General features: G+C 37.7%; 1 pseudogene; it reads left to right on the plus strand.

Moving 5' to 3' along the window:
* The first annotated feature begins 4,762 nt into the window (after positions 1–4,762).
* LOC130597959 (sulfotransferase 6B1-like) lies at positions 4,763–11,033 on the plus strand (annotated as a pseudogene).
* The last annotated feature ends 1,559 nt before the right edge of the window (positions 11,034–12,592 follow it).

The following is a 12,592-nucleotide window of genomic DNA, read 5'->3' on the forward strand; positions in this document are numbered from 1 at the left end:
TTTACATCAATTAATCTCTCCTGTACCCTCCCCTCCACACCCTATAAGTGTAGGAGGGTACAGATACAAAGCCTTATGTCCTCCTCCCATGTCCCAATTTTGCTTCCACCAGTACACGCTACAGCCCTTCTCCTCCTCCTCAACACACCATGTGGAGCACAGGAAGCTTGCCTAGTCCTTCAGAGGACAATAGAAGGTGAAAGAAAGCAGTATATCATAGGCCAAGAGTAAATAGGTGGTTATTTGTCCTGGTTTCAGCTGGGATAGAGTTAATTTTCTTCCTAGTAGCTGATGCAGTGCTGTATTTTGGCTTCGGTCTGAGAACAACACTGTCAAGGCACCAATGTTTTAATTTTTGCTAAGTTAATGCTTACCCTGATCAAGGACTTTTCAGTCTCATGCTCTGCCAGGGAAAGGGGGCACAAGAAGCCGTAAGGCAGCAGAGGCCACATGACCTGAACTAGGCAAAGGGGAATACCGTATCACAGCGCATCATGTATAAAACTGTATATAAACATGTATATAAACTGGGGGTGTCACCTGAAGAGAATGATTGCTACTTGGGTAGGCTGGGTATCGGTCAGTAAGTGGTGAGTAATTGTATTGTGCATCACTTGTGTTTATTGGTTTTTTTTTAACTTTCCCCTGTTAGTTATTTCCATTATTGTTATTATTATTATTATATTGTACTTTAGTTACTGGACTGTTCTGATCTCAACCCATGGGATTTATATTCTTTCGATTCTCTTCCCCATCCTGCCCGGGAAGGGGAGGGAAGGGGGAGAGTGACGGAGCAGCTGTGTGGTTCTAAGTTACTGGCTGGGTTTAAACCACAACATTGTAGTTGTTGCCCACATTGGCCTGGTAGCCAACTAGTCAGCATCTGAATTAGCCCACAGGCTATTAGCTGCAGTTCTTCTTTAAACTTTCTAGAAGATTAATTAACAGTATCATAACTGGGACTCAACAAAATCCATGGAGAAATACATTAAAAAAAAAAAATCAGAGAAAACTACTCTGTTTCGTTTTTTTTTATTTGGTTCTTTTTGTATGACTTTCCAGTCCTGATGCTACAATATTTGAATACAATTAGAGGTCTTTGATAAGTTAAGTGAAAAAACAGTTAAAGTACAATCTTCAGACAAGGAATTAAATTGTCTTCTTCCTGTGAAATGCACTATTTTAGCTTTATGCTTAAGACTGAATCTACACACTTCCAGTCTTCTAGGAATATATCCACTGATGTCTCATATGCCCTCCTGAGCAAGTTGCATTTGCTTTGATGATCTCAATTTGTGCATTCAAATTCATGTACTTTAAAATTGTGGTTTTGTTTCTTTTTTTTCTCAAAGAATGTGACAGCACTAATTTTTTTAGTGCATCTGGATGACCTGTTTCAAGATACATCTTTAATCAGCTTTATTTAGCACACTTTACTTTTGCATTTTGTATTTAGCCTCATTTGTATCACCGCATTACACTTTGCTTGTATGACAGAACTACTTCTGTGCTAAGGGCTCGAGAGCATTGACTATTTGAGGGGCACAGACCATGACGGGATTAATGACAGGTTTACACCACATAGGACACTCAGTGCATTAGCAAGAATCAAAAAGTCCTCCATAACACCAGTGAGTGTTTTTTAATGTTCTTCTTTGTTCCCTCCTTCCTATTTCTTTCACTTCCTCTTGTAATGTCAGGTTGTATAGACCCACAGTAAAGCAGCAGGTGACTTGAGGTCACTGGCCTGACTCCTCCATTTGCACATCTATTTGGTAACAAAGTTCTCATCAGAGGCTTCCAACTTTTAAAATTAATTTCACTCTTAAGGTTGGGAAAGATCAGATAAACAAGAAAGGAAATAAATCCTTTGGTGATTTGAGGTTTGAGGAGTCTGTTGACATACAACTGACATCTTCAGATTAGTATAAGAAGATTATTTCTCCAGCATTGTGTGTCATGAAATTTTCTGATTTACTGGCATAATCTTTCTTATTACCTAGTGGAGTATTAACACGAGGGAGAGGGCAGTTAACCTTTGCATCTGTACTTTGGCAACCAGCCAATACATTAATAGGGATGATGAAAGCTGTGTAAAATTGCTTATTTCCTACCTTGTTCCAGAGGGGGGATTACGCGAGTGGAAACTCTGAAGAGACAGCAAAGCTGAGGCTGAAAAAAAAACTGCAAGAGGAAAAGTTTAGAAAAGACACTTGGGAAATTTTAAGTAGTGACAAAACAAGAGCTGCATATACTTCTGTATCCAAGGGACAGTGTTCTAATCTGATGTTTTGACCATATTTGTGGTCAGGGAAAGGGGCCATCACGAGTAAGACTCTACAATTCGAGAGGAAAACAAAAGATGAAAGAGGATCCTAGAAAATGTTGCAATAGATTGGATCCCAGCTCAAACAGGTTTTTAGAGTAGTCAAGAAACAAAGCCCAGATATTGTACTGAGGATTAATTATTTTTCATCTCTGTTCCAGTATTTCCTTTATTTTTAAGTAAATAGTAATAGTGTCATGCAGGCTGGTAAATAATTTTTGTGGCCTTTGTCTCACAGCTGTCATGTACTCCTGATAAGTCCTGTCCCTTTAATGTGCCTATGCCCCCAGGTAGCAGCTTTGCCAATCATCAAAAGGTACTCCAGCACTGTTCATCTTAATGGATTGTCTTCAAACCAGGACACTGGGGCTGATGCTTTCCTGGAACAAGACTAGAAGGACTGCCTGACTTTGTCTTCGTGTGCTCCTCTGAGCCTTTGGCAAGCTGATGGCTACTTTGATGAGTCTGGGATTATCCGTGCAGGGTATTGTTTGGGCTTACCCTCTATAGTTTCTGCTAAATTATTCAAAGGGAAAAAATGCCACATATACATTTCCAGCATAGAGCCAATTTTACTTTAAGATGTACTTTTCAAGGACTCATTCATAGGATCCCAGGGAATGTCCCCCTCCTGAAGTTTGTGGGGTTTTTTTTTGCAGATGGATGATCAGGGGGATCTTAGAGTACCTTCATGAATGGATCAATCTTAATGGATCCATCTTGACCCTTATTAGGTCATTTTGGAGGACTAATTTATGAAATCCTTCTCCAGAGTTTTACTGAGACTAATACAACTCATGGGAATACTTACAAACCCCCACCACTTCTCATTTACCACCCAAGATCAGAAGTTTTGAGGGTATTGCTTTGTTGCTTCATTTAATAGGGAATGGATCTGCATAAACAGATCAGTTCACTAGGCAACTGCCAGCTGACAGTGTTCTGCTGCTAGCACATTAAAGGCCACAAGCCTCTTTCTGCAAAGCTCCACAGTCATGAAAGACGAGGTCTGATAAGTATGGGAAGTCAGGAACTTTCAGAGGCACTGAACAATAAATACCATTAATCTGGAGATTACCAAATACTTTAAACTGTTTTTAATCTCCATGTTTTTAAAGCTGCTTCTTAGAAACTTTAAATCAACTGATGTTTTCCATCAGTCTCCTGGTTCAGTATTTGGCAGATCCGAGGGTCTTCTTGTGTAACATGCATGGTGCAAGGTACACTCCTCCCATCTCCTGGCTCAGGTGTAGTGACAGATGGCTGTATCAAAGGTTCAAATCACTGAACCAAGAAATTTAACTCCCCTCAAAATCTCTCACCATGACTTACGTTTTCTAATTGGTTTTTCTCCACTAATACTCTTTTTTTTTTTTTGTGTGTGTGTGTTTTTTTTTTCTTGTTCCTAAGGGTAAAACATCGTCCAAGGAAAAATTGGTCTGACTACCCTCTCTGGCAAAAATACACTGGAAATCTGGGTTTTCTCTATCAAAGTTTCTTTGGATTATTCTATGATGAGTGAAGTGTAGGACTGAAATGAGCTGTCTTTCTATCATGGAAATCCCATTCCAATGCTGTGCTACTGCATGAAATGCATCAATAATTTACATACCATTTCCCCCTTTTTTCCTTCCTTAGGGAATGTTTACTATCCCAGCCCCCCCCCCTTCTTTTTTCTCACAAGTAAAAATACCAATTAAACACATTTTCTTAGATTCAATCCATAACAGTTTCATACAAAGGGAAGGTAAAGGGAAAACATTAAGGCAGGCTGCTTTTTTATTTTGCTAGTGTTGCTGGTTACACTTCAAAAACCAATAAAGATGCTATCTTATCGTATAGCAATTTTTAGATAACATCAAGGCAGTGATGCAGGTAGTGCTAACTGGCTGTGCTTTGGCACAGATGTCATTCAACAAATGGATTGAGGAGGAGCTGTACGATGTCCACTTTTTCGGGTGGTCTTTGTATATTGACAGAGTTTTCCAGAAAAGAGGACATGAAGAGAAAAGCAAAAGATTTCTATGGGCTGAACAAAACTGATGTCAAGATGTAGGGCTAGTTCACCCTGTGGGCACTGCAGTACACCTCAGGTACCAGGCATGAATCTATCCGGGTGAGTAAATGGCAAAAGTATACAGGTATGCAACTGCTGGTCCTCCTGCTCCTCCTGCGCAATGAACAGTTTTTCTCTCAGTTCCAATACATTTGATCCCATTTTGCTGAGAATGATCAGTGGTATAACAAAAAAAAAAAAGAAATCCCAGCAGACTGAGCACTGGAAAGAGCACAATTCCATAAGGAATGTGGTTGTGCTATTTAAACCCCAGCCTGCAGTTCACAATGCTCTATTTTGAAATATTTTGCTTATAAACTCTGTGTTGTAATTACAGATTTTTTTTTTTTTTGGCATCTTTTGAAGTTAGTTAAGCCCTATAAACTAGAATGAAATCACATTTTCTTGTTTTATCTTATTTGTTTATATTCAACTTCTGTTAATTTCAAACTGTTCAAATGAACTAAGGTCTTTGACTGGAGTTGCGTATTTCTTTATAGTTTCAGAAAGAGCAGTAAATTATTGCTCACAGAGTCAAAAACCCAAACAATCAACTCCCTATTAAAAGGTAATCTCTGTCTCTTTTTCTGCGTAGTACTTCACACTGTGAGGATGCCTGTGTGCGTGACAGAGATTGAAGAATGGAGAAGTCCAGGAAAACATTTGCTGATATCATAAATGAGGCAATGGTGGCTGCTAACACAATGGATCGTGACAAACTGCTTTTTTCTTACAAGGGGATTCTCTACCCTGCTACTTTTTGCAGTGCTGAAGTATTCAGAGCCATGGACTTCCTTGAAGCCAGAAGCGATGATATAATTTTGGCAGGATACCCTAAATCTGGTGAATATAGGTTGCTTTCTTCATAAATAAAGTTATGTAACGACAAATAAGTAGGTTTGTACTAAATATATAAAATACATATTATATGGTTTATAATAGTATATATTATACTAGATAACATCATTTAGAAATTTCACAAAATTTTGTAGAACTAATTTTGTTCTCAAAAAGCACAGCAAAATTAGTTATGAAGATTTTATATATGGAATTGTTCAAATGACTAAGACATTTGATTTGTTTTTCTATAGCATGTAAAAGCTTTTGTTATCTTTACCTTTTATAGTTATCAGTTAAATGCACAAATTAGAGAGAATTAAAATACAGTTCTCATACCAGAAGTAACTAGATCTCCTGATATTGCAGGAACTCTAACATTTATATTTGTAACGCTAATAGCTTTATATTTTTGTACAAAATGGAGCTTTTGGTACCTTCACATGCTGTGCTGTATATTCCTTAGTTTTGCTTGTTTGTTTGTTTCTTTGTTTTAGTTTTATAGAGGTCAAGAATATCTAAATTTTTTTAAACATTTCAAGTGATCACACTGATCTTTGGCTATTGGAAAATCAAGAGGAGATCTTTGCTAGGGTTGCAAGTTTACTGTACATCTTTGCTCCTTCTTCCTGAAAGCACCCTGTATCAGCCCACATCAGAGCTACAGGTTTGGATTAGATTGTTTCATACCCATTTTAATGTAGCTGTTTCTCTCCTCCATCAATTGGGTTCACGCTGTCTTCCAGTCACAGTTGACAGGATTGTAAGATTTTTGCTTATCTTTTTTTTTTTTTAAGAAATGTTATGTAACAGAACACAGTTGTTGAGACTGTAGTGAAAAGATGTAGGAACCCGTGTCTAAAAGTCAGGAAATAATAAATTAAAGATGTTTTGAATAAAAATATAGTAAATGTGTATAGGAAATGTCACTTTAGAGAATTTTTATTAATTGGTAAAGAAAATGAGCACATACAGCATGATATTCAGATCTGGTTCTGCTCTTATGTTCAAGTTCAGTTACCCACCACTCATCCCAAAATAATCCTATGCAGCATGCCAGAAAACATATATACTATACTAGGTATTGAGGTACAGGTTAGCCACTCCAAATCCCATTATATTTGTCACAATAAAAATGTATAACATTATTGCATGTTTTCCTATTTGAATCATAGGTGATTCTTCTCCTGTATTAGTTGATTTACAACATACAAGTTAATTTACAATACACAAGTTAACTTACAATATACTGAGCCATTTGAGTTGGAGAAATCTGCTCTTATAAATAATAAAGGTAAGAGACTGACAGGTGATTGTTCAGATAGTCAAATATGATTCTATCCCATGACAGGAGACCAAGCAACTCACCTGGTAGTACTATCTACTTCTTGGCTTTGCTGGCAAATCCATTTCTGTTTATTCTAAAGGTTTTACAAACAATTCTGTATTTTTCCCCTTTCAGGCACAAACTGGCTGGGTCAAGTCTTAAATGATCTGGTAGCCATATTTGAAAAGAAAGCGCAGAATAAAGAAAGCAGCGTGAATTATGAAGAAATGCAAGAATTCCCCTACCTTGAAATGGGAGGTACTGGGAAATACGAGGTGGGCACAGAATACATGTGTAAGTTGTCAAAATGTTGTGCTGCAAATACTGAATATATGTTGTGTGAAATAGTCCAATTTGATAAGAACTTTCCCACTTCTCTGTATGTGGCATCTGGTCAGGATGAATTTCATCTGCATTGCCATATGCTGAAGTGATAAATGGACACTTCAGAGGGCTTTAAAGGAGTACATACTCATTCGATACACAACAAATGCAGAAATTCAGTGATGTGGCTTGTTTAGTATTTGAGAAGAGTTTAATGAAATTTCAAGTATTAAAATAGTGGCTTTTGTCTCTTTTACAAATTCTTCTTCCTTACCCCTTCTCTCTGTCCTTGAGATCCTTCAGGTTTCACATACCACCAGTTAGAGCTTGAATCTTACCTTTAGATTTGATCCCTTGTCTAACAGAACACATTAAATTAATTATCACTGAAGAGAATTAGCAATGGTTAATCTTTTTCCAAGCACCTATTCTCAGGCGTTATTGAAAGTTAGAGCTACTCGGAGCAGTCTACTGAGATCCCAGGATAACACTCACAAAAAATAAGTACTTCTATCAACCAATAACTTGATACGTTCAACAAGACAATATTTTATCATAGGCTGATGAAACGAATACTTGTACTGAATTGTCCATTTTCTTCCTTCCAATTTTTAAAGTAGATGCAAATTTCCCTTTTGAAGAGTTATGGTTAATCATCTCCTTCCTGAAAAATTTCCCAGTTCTATCTTCAGAAATAAAGCCAAGGTGAGCGTTGATTTTAAAATCTTGAAAGCAAACACTCCAACAGATTCTTTTTAAAGACAATTTAGTATTTTTCTGTAAAATCACTCTTATTCTTAAGTGTTTAGCCTGGTTTAATTTCTGCCATTCATCTCACTTAATCTCAGTTCATCCTTATTGACACATTTGTGTCAGTCTTCACAAGCGAGATGGTGGAACAAAGCAGTAAAATGTATTTTGACACAATTTCTTATGGGATGCATCTTTTGGTGTTGCCACAAGTGAAGGCTTCAGCGTGTCAAGAATTTGTATTTTTGTGATTTTTCCCCACTACCTAAAGGACGAATGATATTTGTATCGAGCAAAACATACATAGATTTTGCATAATTAATTTAATTAATCTGTAAAAGATATTTTAATAATGATGGGCAATCATCTTCACAAGGTACTGAAGCAAAGTAAAATTCTTCACTTTCTGAATTTAGAATGAAATTATTACTTTTGCAAGTAGTATACAAGATATTAGAAATTGCAATTATAAATTTATAAATTGTACATTATTCTTTTCTTCATATTATAGTCTGTTATGTCTTTCTCTACAAATAAAATATTTTATTTTATTCTAGATATTGTTGCTGATCCACAATTCAAAAGATGTAGCTACAGCTTTTTACCATTTTTCCAACGGCATGTCTCATCTTCCCTCTTAATGAGACCTGGGATGATTTCTTCATAGCTTTCATGACAAAGAAAAGTACAGTATATTATTCTGGCTGTGTCAATTATTCAGTGCTTTTACTTTGTCTAAAAACCTTGCACTTTGTAAATCAACATCAGGATTTTGGGTTTACAGTGCAAAAGCAGATTAAAGACAGAAAGTTAGATATTTGAACTGAAGTTTACAGTGCCTGTCTTATGCCTGCAGATAAATCCTTATCAAAACTTCACTTCCACAAACTGCTTCAACTTGCACAATTTGATGTTTTTTTTTTGGAAGAAGCAGTTCCTCCTTATCTCTATCTTGTATCTCCTTTACCCCTCCTCTCCAATATCCATCATCTTGTGCACCCACAGACATCTAAACACCTTGCCAAGCTGGACCAGACGAATGATTTGTTTTAAGTTTTTTGCATTAAGTAAGAAAGAAAATAATCCCACTTGTTTAAAATTGCATGAATTCTTCAGTCTGGCATGTCACATGCCCTCTTTCTGCCACATGAAGCAGAAGTTAAACAAGGTTTTAAACTGGATTAAAGGAGTCTACAAGATGGTTATAGCTCTTTAGTGGACTCACACTTGTATTAGAATACTAAGAAGTTTACCAAGACCTGTACATGTGTCAGAACAGCCTGGAGCAAAACCCCATTAATTCCCACAGAAGGGTGTAAACTCTGGTATAGACATTATTAATAATGACCATGGCTAAGTGATCAACTTAAGGAGTAAAAATTGGTTTATTTAATAAGGACTTTGTCTAATTTTCATTTATGCTTCATCTTAGGAATTTTTTGTTTTACTTAGTGCCCTGGGGATGCTACTTTGAGTACCTTTCCAAATGGAACAAATATGCTGATTATGAAAATGTTATAACTTATGAAGAGCTAAAAGAGATTAGGTTACCAATAGTTACAAGTATTTTATGCTTCAAAGGGTGTTTGCTCCTAAACCAACTAACCATTATATTCATGTAGTGTATTCAAACTGCTGTATGAAATAGATAGATTATTGCTTTAAGGGAAAGAAATGAAATTCAAACTTGAAAGTCTTTAAAAAATTTTGTTTGTGAAAATGATTCTTGTTTTCTCTGTAAATCACTGTGAATCAAAAGCACCAGTAATTTTCTGGGGGAGCTTTACATATTTAAGAGTGTAGATTTTGCTCAACTGTAAATCACACACAAACTTTTGTGATCTATAGGATGACAACCCACATCTCCTCTGAAATAATTATGGAGGAGAGAAACACTATGTACTACTCCAGTCCTACTGAATTCTATGAATATTCTATATATGTAGCCAGCAGAGAGATGTAGGGAAGTGCAAACAACTCAGAAAGCAGTGTAATTTGTTCGAATGTCATGTAGTACGTTACAGTCCTCTTTTCAGAATCTGGTCCTGGGCGTGAAAAACATACCTGCTTTCTTTGGGGTTTCCCTGACTGAGAAAGAGCTTCAGAGTGTGGTAGAGAGGAGCAGCTTCTAGTCAATGAAGAAGAACACACTGAAGACCCATTGGAAACCCGGTGATGTTTTCTTTTGCAAAGTTAGGAAGCTCCAAGAGGTCCAGAGGTAGAAATACCACGCTCACAGGAGCTTGGGCCACCCATCATTTGATTCTTTTTTGCACACATATTAGCATTACAGATGAATATCAAACAGGTTATCACTGTTATGCTTGAGAAACACTATTGAGGAAGAGGCCCAGCAAGATTCTGGCAGCAGGTAGCTTTCAGAGGCCCAAAAATGACTGTCAGGAAGGAGGAACTTTCTGTCATGTGTCTGAACTCCTCTCCATCTCTGTTCCAAGACCACTAATTCTTCAGCCATTAGACGCTTACCTGAGCAGGAAAAACTGAGTGAAACTCAGTCTGAGTAGCAGTATAACACTTTTTAGAAGAGTGTAGGATCTCCTGAAATCTCCTGAAAAGGCCACAACCAAGCCTCTGTTCATACTCACAGTTAAGAAGTGAGCCAAGCATGCAATAATCATGTATACAGAGAAGGGGAAACAAAAGAGAACTACTTCTGTGGTGTGATTTGGGAGACACTGATATGAGAGGGCCAATCTAGCTATCAGAATCTATTTCTGCATTTTACATTAAAGAAATCACTGAATAAAATCTCAACCTGCCAAGGGAGCAAAACTCCAGCTCTGCCTCCTGCCACATGATTCTTAATCAAGCCTTCATGATCTTCCACCTTGTCAGTCATAATTGACTGGAGTAGAGAGTTGCAGGGAGACAGGATTTTAGGCTGGTTTTTTTTGAACGGGGTCATCTGAAGAGAAGAACATTCTTTTGCATTATAGCAGTTTCACAGATCTGTAGCTCAACTGACATCACAAAATTATACTGGTGCAAAAATGAGTGAAGCTTTATCTTGACAAACTGATCAACTCCATTTAGTGTACAATGGAAAAAGAATGACAGGTCTGTAGAACAAAAAATAATACAATTTCTTAATACAGTTTCTTTGCCTCTTTGAAGGTGGTGTAAATGGAAGAATCTTTTCAGTGAAGATCAGAATAAGAAAATGGACAAAGCATTTGAAGGACATATAAAGGGAACTAAACTGGGAACAAAGTTAAAGTATGAAGTGTACTGCAAAGTCTGAAAATTAATGAAATGTGGCAAGAGCTTCCCAATGCACTCTCAGATCATCTGATTGCCATATACTAGAAAACTAGATAAAATGTTTCAAGCACCTTAGAATTACTGTAGTAGTCACATTGCAGCAGCCTTTACAGTGATAGTGATGAATAGTTGGCTTTTGTTTTAAAGGTGAGGTCTTTTGCTTACTTTGGCTACACTCATATGTTGAAGAAGGTGACAACTAACTATATTCAAATAAACTTAACAGCCATATTTCAGTAGCTGTCACTCAAAAGGAAATGCTCCTTTTCTCTTTCTAGCCAAACCCAGTCTTTCTGGGTTACTTACAGTTATTTAATACTTAGAATTTTAAAAAAAAGGTTTCAAATCAGGCAATACCTTCACAGAAAAGGTCACTAGTTAAAATATGGCTTTGACAAAACCTTTATTAATGACAAAGGATACCTTCCTCGTGACTTCAGCAAGAACTAGTGGGAGGAGAATGAAGGAGAAGAGGAATCAACCTTCTTAGGGACTTGAATGTCTCTGAATGCAAAATTTCAAGATGGATTTCAGAATATGTGTTGGTGTTAACATGAAAAATCCACTCGGAGGCACCGCTTTTATAGAACCGTAGAACAATGCAGGTTAGAAGGGACTTTGAATGATCATCTGATCCAACCTTCAACGGGAAAGGGGACTAGATGAGATTATTGCATTTTGAAAATCTCCCGTGATGATGACTTTACCACATTCCTGGGACAGAATTTATTTCTTATATCAAGATGAAACCTCTCCAGGTGCATGACATGTATCCACTGCTCTTTATCTACTCCATGTGGTTCCTCGTGAATAGAGAGCTTCTGTCTTCTTTGTAGATGCCTGTTAAGTATTAGAATACTCTAATGAGGCTTATCATCTTCATGGCCCTCCTGTGGACCCCCTCCAGACTGTGTTTTTCCTGAACTGTGGTTACCAGAACTGGTAAACAGTACTCCAAGTGTGACCTGAGAAGTGCAGAGTTATAGAATCATAGATCATTTGACATCATGAAGAAAAACAGTTAGCCTAGCACTGCCAAGTCTACCACTAAACCATGTCCCTAACCACTACACAGCTTTTTAATACCTCCAGGGATGATGCCACAACCACTTCCCTGGGCAGCCTGTGCTAGTGCTTGACAACCCTTCTGGTGAAGAAATGCTTCCTAATATACAATCTAGAACCCTTGGTGCAACTTGAGACCATTTCCTCTTGTCTTATTGCTTGTTGCATGGAAGAAGAGACAGACACCCACTCTGTGACAACCTCCTTTCAGGTAGTTGTAGAGAGTGATAAGGTTTCTCCAGAGCATCTGTTTTTCCAGGCTAAACAAGCTCAGTTCCCTCAGTTGCTCCTTGTAAGATTTGTTCTCCAGGCCCTTCACCAGCTTTGTTGTCCTTCTCTGGACCCACTCCAGCACCTCAATGTCTTTCTTGTAGTGACCAGCCCAAAAACGAAACACAGTATTCAAGGTGCAGTGTTACCAGTTCCAAGTACAGGGGGATGATCACTTACCTTGTCCTTCTGGCCACATTATATATGATACAAGCCAGATGCTCTTGGCCTTCTTGGCCACCTCGACACAAGCTGGCTCATATTCAGGCAGCTGTTGACCCAGGTCCTTTTCCTCTGAGCAGATTTCCAGCCACTCTTCCCCAAGCCTGTGCTGTTAGATGGGGTTGTTGTGACT

This window comes from Pezoporus wallicus, unplaced genomic scaffold (genome assembly GCF_028554395.1).
Source record: "Pezoporus wallicus isolate ANWC-B61680 ecotype Strahan unplaced genomic scaffold, APGP_CSIRO_Pwel_v1 scaffold_6362, whole genome shotgun sequence".
Taxonomy (NCBI): Eukaryota; Metazoa; Chordata; class Aves; order Psittaciformes; family Psittacidae; genus Pezoporus; species Pezoporus wallicus.